We start from the raw sequence: 22999 nt of genomic DNA, 5'->3' as shown, positions 1-22999 counted from the left end.
TAACCCCGAAACCGTACGGTCCACAGATACAGCTTTGTGCTGGGTGGGGATGCTAACCTATCCTGTTCGAAAATATAAGGACACAGATCGTGTGTCGTATAGCCAGTTGGAAATGATATCTCCTGGGGCTAAACAACAGTAACATTCGCGCCCAAAATGGACTGCTACCATAAATCCTAAATTATATTTTAGAATTTATGGGAGCAACTGTCTTTTGCGACTCATATTGTTGTTGAATGTTCGAAATGAGGAGTAGATAGACAGCCGACAACTGATAAAGGGTCCTTTCTCTGTGTTTACTTGTCCTGTTTTCCATTTTTTCCTCTCGTTGTTTACATATTTAACTTGTTTGTTTACGCAATGTGTGTGTGTGTATATATATATATATGTGTGTGTGTGTATTTCTACGTATGTCTATTTTGGGAGTAGAATGCCAAGATATGGATGACTGGACGCTGTATATTAGCGACGAATGGAAAAGGCAACTGAAGAACTAGGGCGATATATGAGTAATAGCATTCCAGGCAGAGATGGTGTCTTGTGTGCTCACCGTTTTTCTCTATTCGTCTGAGTTATGGACGACGAATAGTGAATACCACAAAATGTTTCGGAGACTCCAATAAAAATGTTTGCCGTATTGTACTGAGAGAGGTTCGAACACCAGATACAGAGGAACTGTAAAGAGCCATTTACACAAGTAACCTGGGCAAAGCATATTGTATGGGACAGCATTGAAGGGAAGCTAATACTGGCCTTCCGACTGGAAACTGGGAAGAAGAAAGAGAAAAAAAAATACGGAACTGGCGACAGCCAAAAAGTAAATCAGAATGACTGGGACGCATTCCGTTAAGAAAGTTTAGAACATATTTGAGGAAGGGCAGATGAAACCTGCAAAGATCAAAAGTGCCACTTGTCTGTTAATCTGAAGAGCAGGAAATATGGTGGAAGGATTGTTTCGAAAATTTGATTTACTAATCACGTGTGATTGCACATATTTTCACTGAAGCATTAAACCAACACCTAACTCTTACCTTAATACATACAATATATTCTACAGATCTATCTAGCTATCTGTCTGTCTGTCTATCCGATCCCTTTTGATCGGAATTTTATTTTTCTCTTTTTTTTTTCTATTTTCGAAAAGAAAAGCTCTACATTGTATTTTGTCCCCTCTGTTTTCGGCCCTGTATAGCTAATAAACTTATCTGTCTGTCTGTTTGACTGACTTTCTGCCTGCATGTCTGTCTGTCTAAGTATGAATGTATATATCCTATCCTATCTATCTATCTATCTATCTATCTATCTATCTATCTATCTATCTATCTATCTATCTATCTATCTATCTATCTATCTATCTATCTATCTATCTATCTATCTATCTATCTATCTATCTATCTGTATATATATCTATATATCTATCTGTATATATATCTATATATCTATCTATCTATCTATCTATCTGTATATATATATCTATCTGTATATATATCTATATATCTATCTATCTATCTATCTATCTATCTATCTATCTATCTATCTATCTATCTGTATATATATATCTATATATATATATATCTATATCTATATATCTATCTATCAGTGCGCACGCGTGCGTGTTTGTGTATTTTTCATACAGCATCATGTAAGAGTGCGTTTCAAAATCCCGAGGATTCTGTGCCTGATGCCATACATGGCATTTTAAGCATGTTGTTGTTATTTTTTTTCTATTATTACATCGAGGCAATCCGGATATTTTACGAGTCAAATCGGAAACAGGGCTGACAGAAACTTTTTGGAAGCCTTTCAGATAGATTGTACCAAAGGCAGGCCCTTGTCAAATATTAACACAGTTTCTGGTTTGAGAATCACGTTAAGAGCTCGCATCGTTGTAGATTACTCAGCCGGATACAAGCTAATCAGACAATTGAATCAACACAGCCAAAAACCGTTGTACCTACCTACCTTACCTATATATCTATCTGTCAGTCTATCTATCTATCTATCTATCTATCTATCTATCTATCTATCTATCTATCTATCTATCTATCTATCTATCTATCTATCTATCTATCTATCTGTCTGCCTATCTGTCTGTCTGTCTTTCTGCCTGCCTATCTATCTATCTATCTGTCTGCCTATCTGTCTGTCTGTCTTTCTGCCTGCCTATCTATCTATCTATCTATCTATCTATCTATCTATCTATCTATCTATCTATCTATCTATCTATCTATCTACTTCTGTCTCTCTCTGTCTATCCGTCTATCTCTCTATCTCCCCCTCTCTCTCTGTCTATGCAAAATTGCTTGTATGTCAGCAGATAAAGTACATAAGGTGTGTCAGTGCACGCGCGCGCGTGCGTGGGTGTGTGTGTGCGTGCATATGTATTAAAAAAATTTTTCTAGGGGAATCGTTATAATGTTAAAGAGAGTGGTAATGCAAGTTCCCCCTATTTAAATATCAGTTTCTCCTAGTGCACTCGAGAAACAACAAAATGGGTGTATATGTGTGGTTAAGATATTCTAATCCAACATTGCAATAAACTGTTTGAACGAAGGGCGTTCACGATTTCTTTCCTTCAAGGCAAACAGGTAAGTTTAGTTGAATCTGTTTACCCCGAAGGAAAACGACACGATAAGTGACGAGGGAAAAAAAAAACCACGCGGTTTTACCGCCTCTGTTTTTATACACCGATTTGTTCATTTCATGATAATAATGAACCCCACCCCCTTGTACAACCAGCACCCGACAGAGAACTAGCCAGATAAACTCTAAAATGTATCTTGTTTCTCGTACCAAGTAAGTACTTACATTCGGGTGTTTGTGTTTGTGTGTGTGTGTCTTTGTGTGCGTTCATAAATATATATGTTGTAGAATTATATAGTTAGGAAATGTGTAGAAAATATAATGTATATGCTATAAATACTGAAATCTACTTTGCATTTTCTAAAAATCATATCTAATAAATGTGTTTTAATATGTGTGAATGTGTATATGTGCGTGTATGTAATATACATACATATATCTATCTACACACACACACACACACACACACACACACACATGTATATATTGTATATATGCCTGTGTACAAACACTTTGTTGGCTATGACTCAATTATTGTGGAATTACACAATAATTCCCCGATAATTGTAGAATCACTGCAGAACTTTCATGTAAACTCCAGGTCAACAACAAGACGGCGTTCAGATAAATTATGATTTCTACATCAAAATACCAAAAGTTATCCGATAGAGGGAGATGACATTTGTTTGTATAGTTCCGGCATGTGACATTAAATTCAATAAGAAATGATGAATTGGAAGCTGATACTCATTCGATCCGATTAGCAAACGTTTCTGTTTAGTGGCACTTCGTCGGTGACGATGATGAGTGTTCCGCTTGAACTGATCAATGGGAAAACCTGCTTGGGAAATTAACATGCAAGGGGATGAGCCCTCCAGACACATGTGCTCTTAAAATAGTTCGCCTGGAGTTTCAGTGGCACAAAATTGGGGGTCTTTAAATTCCAGGTACAACACATTGTCAGCTGAGTAAACTGCAGCAACGAGAAATAAAGTGTCTTACTCCAAGACACAACGCCCCTCCGAGATTCGAACTCATGTCGTTACTAGACGTGTACCTTAAACACTAAACCACACGCCTTCGTTTTGTTACCCTTGAATTGGTATCCAGTTGCTATGTTTGCTAAGCGGTGGTGATGGGGGACAAAAGGAAACGTATTTTATGATGAGGATGAAAATATAGGGAAATCTCTCACCAAAAACAACGTTTATCTGCTAAAAATTACAAAAAAGGGCAATTCTTTTGAAGGAGTCTAACCACAAGTACCCCTGAAAGGGAGTATACTTCGCATCCTTATTTACATACATACATACATGATATATATGCAGTAAAGAGTGTTTGCCAACAAAACATGGTAGTTCTGGTTTAGGACAAATGTTGCTGTAATTTAACCCCAGGAAACATCGTCTCCAGCTAGCTATACGACACAATCTGTGTCCTTATATTTCCAACAAGGGAATCTAACAGCCCCACTCAGCTCAAAACAATATCTGTGTATCGCGATTTCTAGGTTATTTCCCTTCATCAGCACAGAATAATTGTTTGACCAGAGGCAAAATCTTTATTATGATCGTACATAGAAAAGGACATGACCAGACAAACAAATACAAAAATGTTAAATGAGTTCGAATGAGCATTATGTTAAAAATTTACTTAAAAAATATTTTATATAACGATTAATTTTTTACCTTTAACTAGAACTATTTTTAAAGAAAACAAAGAAAGAAATTAACAAAATTTCAAAAGGATCGAAACCGGCAGCCTATAAGGCCCAACACCCAGCTTTTCCTTTCATCAATGAGTAAGCTGGGTTACTGACACCCACCTTTCTCATCACATCCTTCCATCGTTTCTCGTATTCACTCGGTGGCAGGGTCTTCTTCTCCAACCCCATCTTGCTCTTCAGATGATATCTGAAGTAAGACAGCAAACCGGGGCCAGAGACGAAGGACCCTGTCACAAAACCTTCTATTAAGTCCTCCACACCTTGGGCGTGTCTCTTCAACTATAGTCTCAGGCTGACCAAAGCCACGTGAGTTAATTTGGTAGATGGAAACTGAAAGAAGCCCATAGTATATATACATAGGCAGACAGACGGACACACACACACACACACACACACATTTATAAATATATATATATATATATATATATGTATATCATTGTGTGTGTCTTTGTGCATATGTTTGTCCCCCTCCTCTCCACTGCTTGACAACCGTTATCAGTTTGTTTACGTCCCATAAAAAACGGGCTGAAATCCCGCTATATATGACGGCCTTCTTTCGTATATATGTATCTGCGTGTCTTTTTATCTGGCTTTGTCTCCTCCACCACATGACAACTGGTGCTGTTTTGTTTACGTCCCTGTAACTTAAAGGTACGGCAAAAGAGGCTTATAGAATAAATACCAGGCTTTAAAAAATTACTGGGGTCGATACCTTCGTCTAAAATTCTTTAAGGCAGTACCCCAGCATGGCCGCAGGCTAATGATTCAAACAATTAAAAATAGCGCCACAATGAATGCATGTTAATATAAGAGGTTCTCCCATACCAGGTTCACAACATTTTAAATCAATTATTTACAATAAAATGCTTAATAAGGGTATTGAGAAGATATATATATATATATATATATATATATATATATATATATATAGATATATATATATAAGGCTGAAACGTAAAATACATATTATGAGAGATATATCATAACTGGAATGTTTTGAATGATAGAATTTTGTATTTGTAACTCAAGACAAGAAGCAGCAGCTTTGGTCTCCGCATTTTAAGGCATATAATATCTTACATATGTAGCCTTTGTGATCAATACTCCGCGATACGTTTAGGTTGCATGTAATTGCTTGATTGACACGAAGGAGGATTTCTGAAATTAATCCTTTTTAAATATGACCCACTGCATAATTATTTTTATTTCTGGTGTCTAATAATTACAACAGATTTAGTTGCAAAATACACACACACACACTCATATATATATATACACACACACACTCATATATATATATATATATATATATATATATATATATATATATATATATATATATATAATATATATATATATTATATATATATATATATAATATATATATACGCACACACACTCCTATTCAGGCAATGCCTGAAGACTGCGATAAGGCACCTGGCGTATTAAATAATACTGCCCGAGATGCTTTCATCGTATAAAACTAATAGTAGCGCATAAAAAAAAAAGACATTGTGCTTATCAAATAATATTTATCTGTCACCGAATAGAGTAACGGAACAGTACACCATAACACTAATATATATATATATATATATATATATATATATATATATACAATAAGAGTTCGTAAAGAAAGGAAAATTATATATCGTTAAGACCGGTTTATTACAATCCTATTGTCGTTACTTTGCAATCTGACGGCTGTTTCTGCTAGAGAAGTGTCCCGGTGTCCTTTGATTTAGCAGTTATGTGCGTTTAATTGATTCATTTGCATTACATATGCATCGAAGATAGACACAGCCATACAACTTTGTTCAATGTTTTACAAATGAAGGTAGGTGGGTGAAGCGAATGTCCATATTCCTTTACTTTGTGCGTGTGTGTGTGTGTGTGTATATATATGTATATATATATGTATATATATATATATATGTATGTATATATATATATATATGTATATATGTATGTATATATGTATGTATATCTATATATGGATGCATCTATATGTATGTATGTATATGTATCTATATGTATATGTATATATGTATCTATATGTATATGTATATATGTATGTATATGTATATATGTATCTATATGTATATGTATATATGTATATATATATATATATATATACACGAAGGAGTGGCTGTTTAGTAAGTAGCTCGCTTACTAACCTCATAGTTCCGGGTCATTCCCACTGCCTGGCACCTTGAGCAAGTGTCTTCTATAGTCTCGAGTCGACCAAAGCCTTGTTAGTAGATTTGGTAGAAGGAAACTGAAAGATGCCCGTTGTATATGTGTATATGCGCGTATATGTTTGTGTGTCTGTGTTTGTCCACCAACATCGCTTGACAACCGATGCTGGTGTGTTCACGTCCCCGTAACTTAGTGGTTCGGCAAAAGAAACCGATAGAATAAGTACTAGGCTCACAAAGAATAAGTCGTGGAGTCGATTTGTTCGACTAAAGGCGGTGCTTCAGCTTGGCCGTAATCAAAATGACAAACAAGTAAAAGTGTGTACGTTTGGCAGATAGTTAGTAAGGAGAGACACAAAAAAGAAAGAAGAAAGCAAAGGACCACTGATGAGGTTGCAGAAGAGTGAGGAAAGAACTCTGGCCGAAATACAATTCATATAAAATAATGGTGAAGCAACCGAACACCGAATAAATAGTGCCTGTGTTTTCATCGGATAAACTGGCAACATGGCCATCTCTAAATACAACTATATATATGTGTGTGCGTGTGTGCGCGCGTGTCCCTCCACCATCACTTGACAACCGATGCTGGTGTGTTTACTTGGCGAAGTACTAGGCTTAAAAAGAATAACTCCTGGGGTCGATGTATTCGACTAAAGGCATGGCGGCAGTGAAATGACTGAAACAAGTAAACGAGTAATTGAATATCCGTATGTAGATGTGTAGGTGGGTGTACTTTCGTAGACACATGTCGCCTGCACATTTTTGTCACCTTGGCAATGTACACATGGTGTATACATAACGCAAAAAAAAAAATACAAGCACACACAGTAAGAAATATCGATATTCACTTCACCCACATGATTATAATGGTAATGCCAACGACGCATGACCGAATTTTTTGGATGGGTACTCTTGGTAGTTAAGCGGATGCTATACAAATACCAAGACTAAACAAGACTCCGAATTATATCAAAACCTATCAGAAAGTGTTAAATGCGGGATAAAAGAAGAAAAGGATTAAATTTAATTGACATTTCCCTATCAGCTTTGACGGAAGAGTGTAATGATGGTTCACAGAGTCAATATGTCACTTTAGGAGCACTGTCAGCACTGATGCATCATACGACGTGCATATCGCCAAGGTGATACAAATGTGTAGGCGACAAGTGGGATGTTGTCTACTGTCATTTAGAACGGGATTCAGACTATGTTGGCCATGTGGAGTACACTTTTCTAGATTATTGCTATCTGTTTTGCTTTTCCCCACCCAGTTACAATTCAGAAAGCGAAACAGTCCAGTTCCACGGAAATAATGGATTCATACCCCAGATGAGGACTTACTGGGAAAAAGTTTTACTCTTTGAAAGAAGTAAATAAAAATTATGGAACTATTCATATATTTTTGGAGAATATTGGAAGGGGTAGAAAAATTAGATATCAAGGGCAATGCTAAAACCCGAAGAGAGGGACTAAATGATACTCAGTCGGTTCGGCGAGCTGGCAGAAACGTTAGCACGCCGGGCGAAATGCGTAGCCGTATTTCGTCTGCCGTTGCGTTCTGGGTTCAAATTCCGCCGAGGTCGACTTTGCCTTTAATCCTTTCGGGGTCGATAAATTAAGTACCAGTTACGCACTGTGGTCGATGTAATCGACTAAATCCGTTTGTCCGTCCTTGTTTGCCCCCTCTATGTTTAGCCCCTTGTGGGTAGTAAAGAAATAGATACTCAGTCGGTTCAGGAAATAATCGAGTTTACTAGTACAGAGGCTTCACAGTTTTTTTTATTTATTTAATCAACTCACGCAGAATGAAGAGCAAAAACATACCTGGCAGGGTTTGAAGTTTAAACGTTAAGGCTGCCATGTATATTTCGAAATTCTGTTCATTACAGGGTTTTGAAATAGGCTTATTCTTAAGGTACTTTGGTTTGAATGAAGTATTTTCCTTATTAGAGGGGAAATAAAATTTAGAGCAAGGTGTGTGATTTTTTGACGGAGTAAAGTATAGAAGAAGTAACGTTAAAATTATTGATTTTATTATCTTTCAAATTCCACATGACGTTTGAGAAAGCGGTAAGTTTTTATTGTTTAAATGAACGATGGGAACCGATTTACATAACGGCTTTTGAATTTGCCCTTGCACCAGCGACTGATACTGCAGTTTTGTCGATTAGCAATTTAGCTTTTCTTATGCGCACACCCTTACCCACACACGCGTACACAAAACCTACCCACACAAAACGCATGCGTAGACGCATTCGCGTATACATGCACGAATTGGGACAGGCATACAAGTGTGACACTACCCTGCGGCACAGAAATCTTCGATATGAAATCCCGTATGACATATACTTTGGTTATGAAAGGAGTTTCTTTGATGGGAACAATGTCCCTGTCTGTTAATTATGTCTGTCTATATCTACCTGCATCTGTGTCTCTGATGAATGGGGTGTCAATTTGTGTCACCTTAAAAATAAAATGGCTGCTTGTGATCCTTTTACATTAAAAGAAGAATAAAAAAATGATGGTTTCAACATGAGTGAATAAAGCTTTGCAGGCCCAAAATGGGAAATTTCGACCCTCGATTGGAGCTGGTACAAAGATATTTGTAAAACCCGCTGAAATGAATAATAATTATTTGTACCGAAAACTATGTTCAATATTCTTCGTCGCTACATATAATACTGTTATTATCAAGCGGGGGTGTAAACACAAATACTGAATAAACATTAATTGAGGGGGGAAAAAGCGATGCTGAAGTGTGTGGGTGGCGGATGTAGATGTGTCCGACTGTGTGCGCGCGTGCGTGAACTTACGTGTGTTAAAAAGTATCGAGTGCCGAAGAACACGATCATAGCAGCTGCGTACAAATGCTACGCTATGTACAGGTGGTAACATGTATATATATATATATACCTATAGATGGATATATATATATATATATATATATATATATGTGTGTGTGTGTGCGCGTGCATGTGTATGTATACGTATGTATATATTATATATATATATATATGTACCTATCTATCTATATATTATATATACATGTATTCTTTTGTATTTTATACGTATGTACATATTATGCACATGCTTGTGTGCTTGTTCTTATAAATGTGTGTGTGTGCGTGTGTGTTTGAGATTGCGTGAGTTTTCATTTACATATTCATAAATATTTTGTACGTGGTGAGCATTTCAAATCTGCTTCAGCCACCGACCGAACGTTCACTAGTCAGAAATATCCAACTACTAATATCCATAGTTCCCATATCCAACAACACAAACACACACACACACACACACCACACACACACACACATAACACAAGCAAGTGCATACACCGTACATCATACCCAAACATACACCAGCATATCCAAATATTTAAATTCTTTGCTTGTCTGTAGGAAAATTGTAAATTACATTGCTTGTTTATTTAAGAGTTATTCAGATTGTTGTTGATATTGTTTTTTTTTCATTCTCTCCATTAAAATAGAAGATATCAACTTCACTCTGCGAATTCGTTTGAAAGATTAATCACTCATAAGAAGTGATTCAGTCAGTCCTTGTTTTTCTTCGTGTTCTTTTTTTTTTTTTCGTTCTTCCGCTTTATCTTTTCTTACGTTCGGATGACTGCATGGCTAACGTAAGTGGCATTACATGTGCGGTGTATTTACCGAAAGAGCTTTCGCAATCGCATGCTGACTACGAATGCAATCTATGATCGGGACATGCGCAGTAGAAGAGAGCGAGAGATACTAAGGTTGGAGAGAGAGAGAGAGACGGAGAGAGAGAGAAAGAGTGAGAGAGAAAGAGTGAGAGAGAGAGACCAGGGGACCGAGATGGAATAAAAGAAAGCATATGAATTGAAACGAGGCAAAGGTAAGGGATAGTTATGAGAGAGAGAGAAATAGAGAAATGGAGAGAAAGATAAATGCGATGGAGGAGGAGTCAAAGGAGGAAAAAGACCTGAAGCTTCTTCCTCCTACGTAAAATTAATTGTCGTCTGCATTCGCTTTCACAATTTTACTTTCACAGTTTTGGTCCGATTTATAGACTGCAATTAGAAATGTGATTGATGTATGACAGGGGTCATTAACACCGACTCCGGTGAACCCACCTAAAATACATGTATATCCAAATGAAATTTATGGTAAGAAGAAATTTTCTCCTTCGGTTCTTCGCTGAATTTCTCTTGAAATTTTGTTCATGTTTTCCTTGTAATGTCCGGTTGTTTAATCTTCCTTTCATTTTAAACTAAAACATCCACATTTCTATAACATTAACTGCTTCTTTATACTTCTTTCAATTTACAGAAATTTTTAAAAAGTTATATCTGAGTTCAAACTAATACATACATGTATGTGAACAGACACAAATCCGCGCGAGCAGCAGGTTATATATATATATATATACACACACACACAGGTTTATGTATTTGTTTTGCAAAAAAAAAAAACGATATATATACACACAGCATATATGCATGGATATATACACACACACACATATCTATCTATCTATCTATCTATCTATCTATCTATATATATATATATATATGTATAAATAATTATATATGTGTGTGCGTGTGTGTGTTTTAAAAGCATCGTGGCATATAACACTGAACTTCAAAAATAGTCTTATTACATTGAAAATCGTGATATATTTCAACATTATTGTTATATTAAAACAACATTTTTACCGACCAGTCATTTTTTACCGACCAGTCTCTCTGTAAGCACAGATACGAGCTGGGGTTATGGATAATTCCTTACAACTATTATATGACATCTATCAATCAATGGAGTTATTTGTCAATCTCTGAATTTCTTTCACTCAAAATTTCTAAATCTCTCTTTCTCTCTATATTTCCCTTTTCTCTCTCTCTCTCTCTCTCTCTCTCTCTCTCTCTCTCCACGCACACACACACACACCACACACACACACACACACACCACACACACACACACACACATATATATATATATATCCTATGTATTATACGCTCACGTGCACACACAATCATAAACATATTAACAGTATACATGTATATAACTCCACATATATCAATATCAACATGTATGTGTTTGTTTGTATACAGACTCACATACACAAATGTATACGCGCGCACACACACACATACACACACATTGAAAAGCGTGTATGTTTTTATGTGTCGGGGAAAAATCTTGACCTGGAAATGTTTATTCTAAGTGTATGCTGAGAGTTGTAGTAAAACGGATGTTGTCGGCCCCACGCATCCTCTGCTTACCAGGGAAACGAGATCAGTTTTAGCTTCCGTCTCTTGTTTGTAAATGCATAACGTCTCACACATACACCTACAGACAGACAGACAGACACACGCTCTCTTTCTCCTGCTGAAACACACATGCACATCCGCGTACACAGGTTCTTTCACACACTCACACCACACACACACTTTATAAATAGTCATGTTTCGTTTTCTTTACACACACTCACATTCACACACACTCACACACACACACCAAAAGTCATGCTTAACACTCACGCATACGTTTCTTTCAACAGGTGGGCATGTCTGTAAATATTACGAATCTAATTTTAACTATTGTATATTAATGTGGGTAAAATTGGATTAAAATTTCCAGAAATATAACAAGTCATTCGTCGTTTTTACTTTTCGGTAGAGGCATAATGAGCCGGGGTCAGAAAGGTACACTTGAATAGAGTCGTCTTCATGAAATATATTCACGTAGGCAAAGTTACACGCAGTTCACACCAATCCGGACCGGATAGTTTAAATGACTCGGCTCTTCTCACACGGACACATCTCATTAGGTAGGTACAAATGTTTGATGTCCTGTGCTGTTGGGACCTACAAACAAGTCACAGTATTGCATACGCACGCACACAAACATACCCAAATATATGTACATACACACTCACACACAGGAATGCACACACACACACACACACACACACACACACACCTGAGAATAAACATAGTGAAGGATAAACATCTTAATTGTTACTGAATGACGATAAAATTATTTCAATGAAATCTGACTTGGAGCGAAACTGCAAATTAGTATGAGGGGCTACAGTAATTTTAAGTGATATTATTAAAATTCTGAGACGGATTCCTGTCGGAATCGATCTTTGAACACAAAGTAACTAAATTCACTAAATTAATTTGTTCGTTTTTTCCTTCCCCCATCTTTCCCGTGCCTTTGTTTCTCTGATAATTTCGAAAAGGTGGCGTAAGGCCGCAAACGTCGAGGCAGCAGCATCCCCCTTGATAACTACTGCGCTTGATTTGATATCCTGCTGTCGTCGCTTTATCACTGGTTAATAACAAACAAAAAAATAATAATACATGGCAGGTTGTGATTTTATTTGTTTCAGTGATGGATTAGGTCGGCGCCTTGAAAAGGTTTTGGCCGATACGTTTTAGTCGACCCCCGATAATCCAGCTTGATGCTTTCATGGGAGTATACTTTGTTCACTTTTTGATACAACACCGGCTGGTTTTATGCCGGCAGCCCTGGGTCAAACACTTAAACATAAGCACGCACAGTTCACACACACTCGCACTCACACACACGCGCACACACGCGGACGCACATACATATACATACACAAATATATATATAGTGTTATATACACACGCACAAACACACACCCATATATATATATATAATATATATATATATATAGAGAGAGAGAGAGAGAGAGAGTGAAAGAATGTGTGTTATAGATATACAGACGCATATACATACAAACATACACACACATATATACGTGCACTTCTGAAATGTTCTGTCTATCAAGTTCAAAACCCGAGGCTGTTATCTGAGACGATGTGCCTTGAGTTCGAACTTGTAATCCCATGATTACAATACGAACTTTGAAGATCGATTAGATAATTATAAATACTATACTGGCGTCGATTAAAACTGGCTAAGCACTTTGCCCTTCTAATTAATTAACTTTCAGTTAATGTGAAATATCAATTATTTAATCCCAGAAAATTTCTAGAGGCTTTAGGACACAGCGTAACGTTGTATGTAGGACTCAGCGTATGTGTTTTGTCAATGATCGGTAGCTCACCTTTACCGATTCTTATCATTCCTATCACCACTATTCCCATTGGTCCTGTTGATTTTGTATAGCCTCACTTAAAGTGAACCTATGATTAAATCGCATGCCAACTCTGACAGTCCCGTCATCTTTTCAGATAAAATGCGTATAAAAGCACATTCTACAATAGGCTTTTTAAAAGTTCTTATGATTTTAAGGGAGATTTGGCTGTTATTTTTAACAAGTCGATTAATGAGGTAGACTTTCTCTTTTGCGTTAACGTTTAAACTTCAATTCCTACATGGTTCGTGTTTGCTCTTCAATATGCGTGAGTTGTTAACTAAAAAATTGTGAAGACCCTGTGCTAATAAACTTGACAATTTCTTTCCTTATATTTGTAGAATTTCGCAATGTTAGAACTTATTATTATTATTATTATTATTATTATTATTATTATTATTATTATTATTTTATTTTTATTATCAGATGTGTTAGCGGTGAGCTTGCCGAATCGTTAGGATAAAATGCTTAGCGGCATTTCACTCACCTTTAAGGTGGCGAGCTGACAGAATTGTCATCATATTGGGCAAAATGCTTCGCGGCATTTCGTCTCGGTACAAATTCCGCCAAGGTGGACTTTGCCTTTCATCCTTTTGTGGTCGATAAAATAAGTACCAATCAAGAAGTGGGTTCAATGCGATTGACTTACTCCCCACCCCTGCAAACATGTTGGCCTTGTGCCAAAGTTTGAAACCAACCATTATTATTAGACGGGTTCAAATACGAACTAGGTCCAGGTAACTTTTCATATTTTCTGCGTCGATTAAATAAAGTACCAGTTAAGTACTGGGGCTGATATAATCGGCTAAACCTCCTCCCCCTCTCACCACACACAAATATCAGGCCTTGTAACTAAGTCACAAACAATTATTCTTAATGGTTGATTGCCAATTCGATTGACATAGATCTGCTTTTTATTCTTTCACGATCGACAAAATAAGTACCAGTTAAATACTAGGGTCGAAGTAATCGAGTTACCCATCACCGAACATGTGCTGGCGTTGTGCCTAAATTTGAAACCATTATTATTTATTATTATTGCCTTTGCACAGCTTCTGACGCTGGAGATGTACTACAGTGTCAGCTGTTCACTACCAGTAAACCAAAGTAACACCTCTTATTTTTCGAGCACCATCCGGAGTATTCGAACGGTTCCATGCAGTGCTGTTTTCTGCAAGTGCTCTACCCTTATTGCAGCCCCTATTTGTTCCATATACTTCTCAAGATTTTTACTCACTGTTCTTAGGGCTCCGACAATTATTATTATTATTATTACTACTACTACTACTACTACTACTACTACTACAGTTAGGTGTTGACAGAATTTACAGAATCGAACTAAATACTGCCCCAAATCCGTGAACGTCTGCTTGCTCTTTGATCCGTCTGGTTTGCTAAAGTAAATCCCGATTGTAACATAGAAAGAGTTGAATTAATTACACCCAACCCAACCCAAAGTATATCATTCATTGCTATGAAGTGGATACTATTTTCTGTTTTATTATTTAGCGTGTTCTGCTCTTCAGCGGACATGTTGCTACCGGTAAGTTGAAAGACTAACACGTTTCTGAATTTATTCGATGTAAAGTCATATTATTATATATTTTTCTTTTGCTGTTGCTGTTTGTTTGTTTGTTTGTTGAGCGAAGCGGTCTTCGTCCCAGAGCTCGCAAGATCGCGCCTGAGGAGAAGTCCGAAACGTGGTCCTTTGCTATTCGTAAGACCCACATAAGAGAAAACAGGTCAACCGAGAGCATCGACGGATGGATGAATGTGCATCCAGGCTCAACGGTTGCGTAGGAAGTTGGGACAAGAAACAGGAAGAAAGAGTGAGAGAAAGTTGGGGCGAAAGAGTACAACAGGGGTCGCCACCACCCCCTGCTTGAGACTCGTAGAGCTTTAGGTGTTTTCGCTCAATAAACACACACAACACCCGGTCTGGGAATCGAAACCGCGATCCTCTGACCGCGAGTCTGTTGCCCGAACCACTGGGCCATTGCGCCTCCTGTTGTTGCTGTTGGTGGTGCTGTGCAGCCTCCACCCACCCTGATCAGGTCGAAATATCATCAAAGACATTTCACTATGACAAACAATATTTTGACATAGTTTTCCTTCGATTATAATATCCAAAGCTGTTTAAAACGATGAATGTGACTTGAGGAATTTGGCACCTATTTCTAGCAGATCGAACGATCACACAGTTGTGCTCTCTTTGACTTTTCTATTTCATTCTTTCTTACAAGTTGTTCATATGTATTTAGAAAGTAGGCAGTCAGTGATTAACCTACAGCTAAACTGAAATTATTGTATACTTTCAACATCCGGTCAGAATGAATTTAATTCACAATAATATTACTCCATTAAGGCAATGAATGAAAGATGCAACATCCAATACATTCTCCTCATTATCTGAGTGAGTGAAAAAAAGAAATCAATTTACACTTATTCCGTTGAGTGCTGTAACGCCCAGAAACGAATTTCACCCCACTTCATATGCGTTCGAGAAACCACCAAAACCACATCTCACCTCTTCGTATGAACATAGATTTACGTATAGATGAGAGAAACAAAATAAACAATTATTTATTTATTTACAAGTAAAATGGGTGAGACGTGTAAACTACATTTCAAAGAGTTGTTCAATCTGAATGTCTGCTGATGTTTGCCACAGACAGGCATGGTTACCAGGGTAACGGTTCTTCAACTGCTCTAGTTGCCATGAGCCGAATACGCACACACATCCGCGCACATGCACACACACGCATTCGCGGACACACGCACACACACAGAACGTATCTCTTTCATTCACTCACACACACACTTACAGTTTTCTGTTTACTTTTGTTCGTTTATCATTAAATTTTTTGTTGCTAATGCTGTTGGATTAAAACCTGTATGAATGGCAAGTGGATATTCATCAGAGACACAGGATCGGCTGACGATAGGAGACAAAGAAAAAACGAAACAGCGAGAAGGAAGCGCGGATGAAGTTTGTTATTGTAGAGCCACCGCTCTAGTTATTAATCATATCAGTATTCAGCATCCATCTGCAAGAAGATATACACAGCCAGCAGGATGAGAATGGGTTGCTGTTTCAATCCCGCTCGAAGTCATAGTACAACACTTTCGCCACAATTGTTTCCGAAATGCGCCAAAATTTAACATTACTCGTTTGGCATGTGTATGTGTGTGTGTGTATGTCTGTGTGTGTGTGTGTGTGTGTCTGTATGTGTGTGTGTGTGTGTCTGTCTGTATGTGTGTGTCTGTGTGTATACAGATAGGTATAGATAGATATGTATGCGTGTAAGGTAGATGTGTGTATATATATATATATATATATATATGTATATAGGTTACTGTTCTGTTTAGATAGAATCAACGAAAAAGTATTCCATTGAGTGAGAGATAAATATCATTCAATGTACACTGTTTTAAAACAAGAGCTACAAATAGTTTCTTGCCATTGAGACACGTGGTTAAGTACGTTATAAAAATTAGCCCAACCACATTTCTCAAGGCAAAAACAAGTATATGTAAATTCACGCACCCCACCATATATATATATATATATATATATATATATATATATATACACACACACATAGTGAAATTAGAAATACAGTAATATTTGAAAAAAAGCGGATGGCTGGCAGAAACGTTAGCACGCCGAGCGAAATGCTTAGCAGTATTTGTCTGCCGTTACGTTCTGAGTTCAAATTCCGCCGAGGTCGACTTTGCCTTTCATCCTTTCGGCCTCGATAAATTAAGTACGAGTTGCATACTGAGGTCCATCTAATCGACTGTCCCCCTCCCCCCAAATTTTCGGGGCTTGTCCCTCGAGTAAAAACGAATAAATATTTGAAAAACTGAATAGAAACGGCTTTTCTGATAGTTTTTTCACTTCGGTGGTTAAATGCTTATAAAACGTAAGCTTCTTATTATTAAAGTAGAAAATTATGTCTACCATACCCGGAAGAAGAGATGATGTCGATAAATCAATGATCTACCTCGTATGGTAAAGAATATACCCTTTTTCGTTTTTATCGTCTTTGTTGCTTAAATGCAGGATACTAAGATTAGTAAAAAACCCCCAAAAAAACAAAGAACAAAACTCCGCGCATTCCTGTGGCCGGTTGCGAGGTTCTAGTTGATCCCCATCCTATATTGTAAAAACCATAGCTGTGCTCCAGCTGGACTGGCTCTTACACAACACAATGATAGAAAAGATAAGGTAAAAATAAGGGTCATTACATATTCTTCTCTACTGCAATAAAGGAAACTATATATATATTAGCGGCGAGCTGGCAGAATCGTTAGCACACCGGGCGAAATGCTCTGTAGTATTTCGTCTGTCGCTACGTTCTGAGTTCAAATTCCGGTGAGGTCGACTTTGGCTTTCATCCTTCCGGGGTCGATAAAGAAAGTACCAGTTACGCACTGGGGTCGATTTAATCGTCTCAATCCCTTTGTCTGTCCTTGTTTGTCCCCTCTAGGTTTAGCCCCTTGTGGGCAATAAAGAAATATATATATATATATATATATGTTTGTGTGCGTGCACTTGCGTACAGTGTTTGCATATAAGTGTGTGTATAACCATATATATATATATATATGTAACTGATAGGTTTCGGCTAGTATAGGCCCAGGCCATGTCTAACTTAATAGCACCACCTGGTGAAGTCTTTAATCATACATGGGGCACCATGGCCCACTGTAGCAAAGAACTATTATTGTTGGAGACAATATCCAGGTGTAGGTGGTTGGTCCGGGATTTTTTTTTTTTTTGAGAAATTTGTCCAGTGAACTTTTGAATTTTATGGGATCCGTTTCCGTTTTGGCATATTTCGGTATGGTATTAAAGAGAGCTGGACCGGTTGAAGTAAAGTACTTATGATCTAATGTCATGTGTCCTGAGTTCGATTTTTGTAGTGGGTGGAGAACACGGGGGCCAAGTTTTGGATGGATTTTAAAATTGATGCCAGCATCGTTTGTGTAATATTGATGGAATATTTTCCACATAACACAAATAATGTAGCACTCCCGGCGGCGTTGGAGAGAGTAGAGAATTGATTTTTTTTCTTTTTGTCGACCCCAATTATTAATGCCTCTCATGCCATCATCTATCTTTCTTGTTATGGACCTCTGGAGTGTTTCTACTTTCATAATGGGTTGCTTCGTATGGAGAGACCACGGTGGACAACAGTACTCAAGTTGGGGTCGGGAAAAAGTAGAAAAATCATGAAAAAGTAGAGTATAGAGTAGAGAAGGATGATGGTGTGGGGTAAGTTCTGAATATATCAGCAAGAATACTTATAGCAGTAAAATTTCAGTTGAACAATAATACGTAACCTTTTCTTCTGTGAAAACGTCGTATCTTTATATTTTTATTTTTCATACAATGGCGGTGCCCCAGCATGGCCACAGCTCATAAGCTGAAACTAGAATCAATCAATCAATCAATCAATCATAAAAACAGAATACAATTATTCACAACTCATCTTACAAAGGTAAACTTGTTTTAATTACACAATATATCTCTCTGTCTATCTATCTATCTATCTATCTATCTATCTATCTATCTATCTATCTATCTATCTATCTATCTATCTATCTATCTATCTATCTATCTATCTATCTATCTATCTATCTATATGTGTGTGTAAACGCATATATATATATATTTAACGTATTTTTGACTTGTTCTCAGTGTTTCCCCTCACCTCGCACGCACACATATATGTACAGACACACACACACACATAATATATACGTATGAATGTCTGTATAAACATACATGCCTCTCACCAGCAGGGTGAAAAAGCTTTATTAATCATTACCCTTCAGGAGTAATGCTTGTAATATGCGACGTTTCCAATTTATTAGGATTTCTTTCTGAATGTAGAAAATATTTCCAATTTCTTTCCAGTGTATTAGAGAAAAAAAAAATCATGAAATTTTCTTCTGAAATCCCCTTTTTTCAAAGTCGTTTTATATTGACCGTATTTTGATCTTCAAAATTCCAGGTATTTGCCTACCCGTAGGTCAGGTGGGTCTTAAAACCCCAACTGTGAATATCCTGTCTTCCCTCTTCGGTGTTTTTGATTTAGGATCACCTTTTACAGTCTGTCGTTCTTTCCATTGAGACAATAGTTTTTAACTGGTTGCGAAGCGGAAAGAGCCTTGCCTGCTATTTCTGTGGTCAAGCGAATTGTATGATAGAGCTGCCGTTGTTGACTTGACCGTTTCTCTCTAGACGAGTTGGGGAATTAGCTTCCACTCGCGTATCTACTTTCTAATACAAAGACAACGATGTGTGGCTTCAGAGATGTTGTCTACTACTTTTCACATATCGAGCCATTGCGTTGCGGCGTTGTTGTCAGAATGTATTTCCTACGTATATCACTATGGAATAAATTCGGCGGAAACTCTAGAATACCGGTTCAGAGTGTCATTGTGTTGAAATAGATTCTTGGTATTGGATTTCATCGACTTCTCTACGATTTGCGACATTATTTCTCATTTTAGACATGTCCCTTTTGTTGTCTATTAATAGTCTTTCTCGATTTTATTTCGTGTATTGCTTCACCTCCTCAGAGTACATTCATCCACAACACAAAACAGGAATTTTCTGTTCTAAATTCGAAGCTTGTTTTGCCCTCAATATTTTTCATATTTTCATTCATAAAACTTTTGCTTATATTATGAAGACTACTTATACAAGACACGCAAAGTTGAAACTGCAGTTAAGTAACACTGTCACCGAGTAACCACAATTACTCTTATAGTCACAGGTTCTTACCAAAAGCGTAGTGGTTGTCGTCATCATGGATCGCTTTCAGCTTGGGATTTCATGTTTTTGACTCGAACTTCAGGAATCAAAGCTCAGGTAAATGTCCTCCTTGAATATGATGCAAATTTATCACAATACTATTTCAGAGATCCTGTTATTTATATAAAATGCCTATTGAAACAATACAGATTTTGAGCAACTAGGAATCACACAACCATCTTCTTTAAAAGTCTATGCTTTGTAATACAGCGAGGAAATACTGTTGAGCCTCTCTGTAGTTGGAATACATTTTCTGATTGACCATTTCGTGCCACATATGCTTTGTACTCCCGATTAGCAGATTACTTAATTGCCTGGTTAGAGACGAGTTGTGCACTGCTGAACACAAGTCTTCGCCGATAATCTAATGATACAACATATTCATTTTAGATGACTATACATGATTTTCTTCAATTTTTTTTTCTAAGTAGTTAGCGTGTAGGAAATGTTGCAATTTGTTGAGGTCATTCAAACGGTAAATCTATATGTCAGTATTTGTTTCAAGCCTTTCCTGGCTGGACTTTAAATGATTTTTCATCAGCCCACGAGTATAAATATATGATAGCAATATTAAATAATATATCTTGCAGCTCCACAGTATTTCTGTCACAATACATGTTGTGCTGCTCATCCCTTGAAGAACCACTCATTCAAAAATAAGGCCGTGGACCCTGACCGAAGAAGCTTATTTTCTACTCAACGTTGCCTATCCAATAAAACGTGCTTTCGATGATAATGTTTCTACATAGAGAAAACCTTATCAGAAAACAAAAGCCTGACCAAGAAAATTCATCGTTTAAACATCAGATAACTTCTCTTCCAATCCGAGTATTGTTCGTACGAGCAGACAAGTAAAAAAAAGTTCCTTTTCATCTTGTTTGGTTGTCTTATTGATGAAAGAGTCTGTTTCGAAGTTTAAATCTGGAGTCAGTTCTATTAACCTTAACCACTTAACTTTGAACCACAGTTGAGAAAGTGGAGTCTCAGTGAATGGGTTCTCAGCTTATTTGGTGTCATCGATGTTGTGTGAACGGTAAGACACTGAAATCCATTGTGCATATTTCCCGAGAGTAATTTATTCTTCCTCATATAGGTTTGCAGGGAAAAACATGGGCTCTATACAAAAGCCTACTGCTGTCATTGAGCTCTTGGCAATGACTGCCTGGAATGCACAGAAGGCAGTAGGTCATTGCTTATCGAAATGACCCCATTGCCATGAGGAATCTGCACAGCTAGGTACAGAGATTTTAAAGTCGTGGAAGCATCATTCAAGAGAAATCACGCATTGGCAAAATAGCGATGTCTGACAATAATGGGCCATAAGTGGAGGAATTGGCTTGCGCGACAGACGCCTCAGAATGTGTGAGTTTACTGGACAACTGGACTCTGGTCACAATGCATTGCAGAATATAATGGAACCGTTTAAAGGTAATGAAGATAATTATTTACTTCTGACAGATTGGAAACGAAAGCTGAGTCTATGGAAGGTCGTCACACTCCTCATTCTATGCAGCTTAAAGGACAAGTGATCGGCACATAAAATTATAATGTGGGCATCGTTCTCATTGACGCTTTTGAAACATGGTTGTACTGTGAATGACGAGAAGAAAATTGACAGAGCTAAAAGGGTCACAGAAGTTCTACTGAGGAAGAGACCACACAAGACTGAAAATGACTCCCATTGCACAACCACACACGGCATTGGCAAGAGATCATGTAATTAGTAAAATGGGAGGCAAAGTAGCCCTCCCTCTCCACAGTACAATATCCCTCCAACTTTCACTTCACTTTACTCTTTTACTTGTTTCAGTCATTTGACTGCGGCCATGCTGGAGCACCGCCTTTAATCGAACAAATCGACCTCGGGACTTATTCTTTGTAATCCCAGTACTTATTCTATCGGTCTCATTTTCCGAACCGCTAAGTGACGGGGACATAAACACACCAGCATCGGTTGTCAAGCAATGCTAGGGGGACAAACACAGACACACAAACATACACGTACATATATATATATATATACATATATACGACGGGCTTCTTTCAGTTTCCGTCTACCAAATCCACTCACAAGGCTTTGGTCGGCCCGGGGCTATAGCAGAAGACACTTGCCCAAGGTGCCATGCAGTGGGACTGAAACCAGGAACCATGTGGTTGGTAAGCAAGCTACTTACCACACAGCCACTCCTGCGCCTTGTTCCATCCAATAAAAAAAATAGTCTTTAGAGATATGGATTTCATGATAAAAACAAGATGAATTGGGTTGTGAAGAGACGAGTGCAGAACTGAGTATCTGAATATTTTTCCAACTCGAATTACAATTTAGGTTCAATGATCGCTTGGGATGGAGATTGTGCTGACAAGAGTCTTTCAACTGAGAAAGGGTTAATCTAAGCAGCGGTTCAGTTTGAACAAGCTATGTCAGTTATGAAAGTTCTAACCACTTACTTAGCATTACTTTCGGGACAATTTTCATAGATTAAATCAAAAAAGATTTTAAACAGTGTCCCAGCCAAGCGATGATTTATGTGACTCACCGCCTCT

At 37.5% G+C, this 22999-nt stretch overlaps 1 protein-coding gene across 2 annotated transcripts in view; it reads left to right on the top strand.

Moving 5' to 3' along the window:
* The first annotated feature begins 10438 nt into the window (after window positions 1–10438).
* The window catches only part of LOC115232381 (class A basic helix-loop-helix protein 15), a 267709-nt gene continuing 255148 nt past the window's right edge, over window positions 10439–22999 (top strand). Inside the window, exon 1 of one of the 2 annotated variants that reach the window (XM_029802236.2) lies at window positions 10439–10657. The gene's annotated coding sequence lies outside the window, so the exon portion shown is untranslated. The remainder of the gene's footprint in view (window positions 10658–22999) is intronic. The other variant, XM_029802235.2, reaches the window with a different exon arrangement.

Source organism: Octopus sinensis, linkage group LG2, assembly GCF_006345805.1.
Source record: "Octopus sinensis linkage group LG2, ASM634580v1, whole genome shotgun sequence".
Taxonomy (NCBI): Eukaryota; Metazoa; Mollusca; class Cephalopoda; order Octopoda; family Octopodidae; genus Octopus; species Octopus sinensis.
This window is presented reverse-complemented; position numbering and strand designations above follow the sequence as displayed.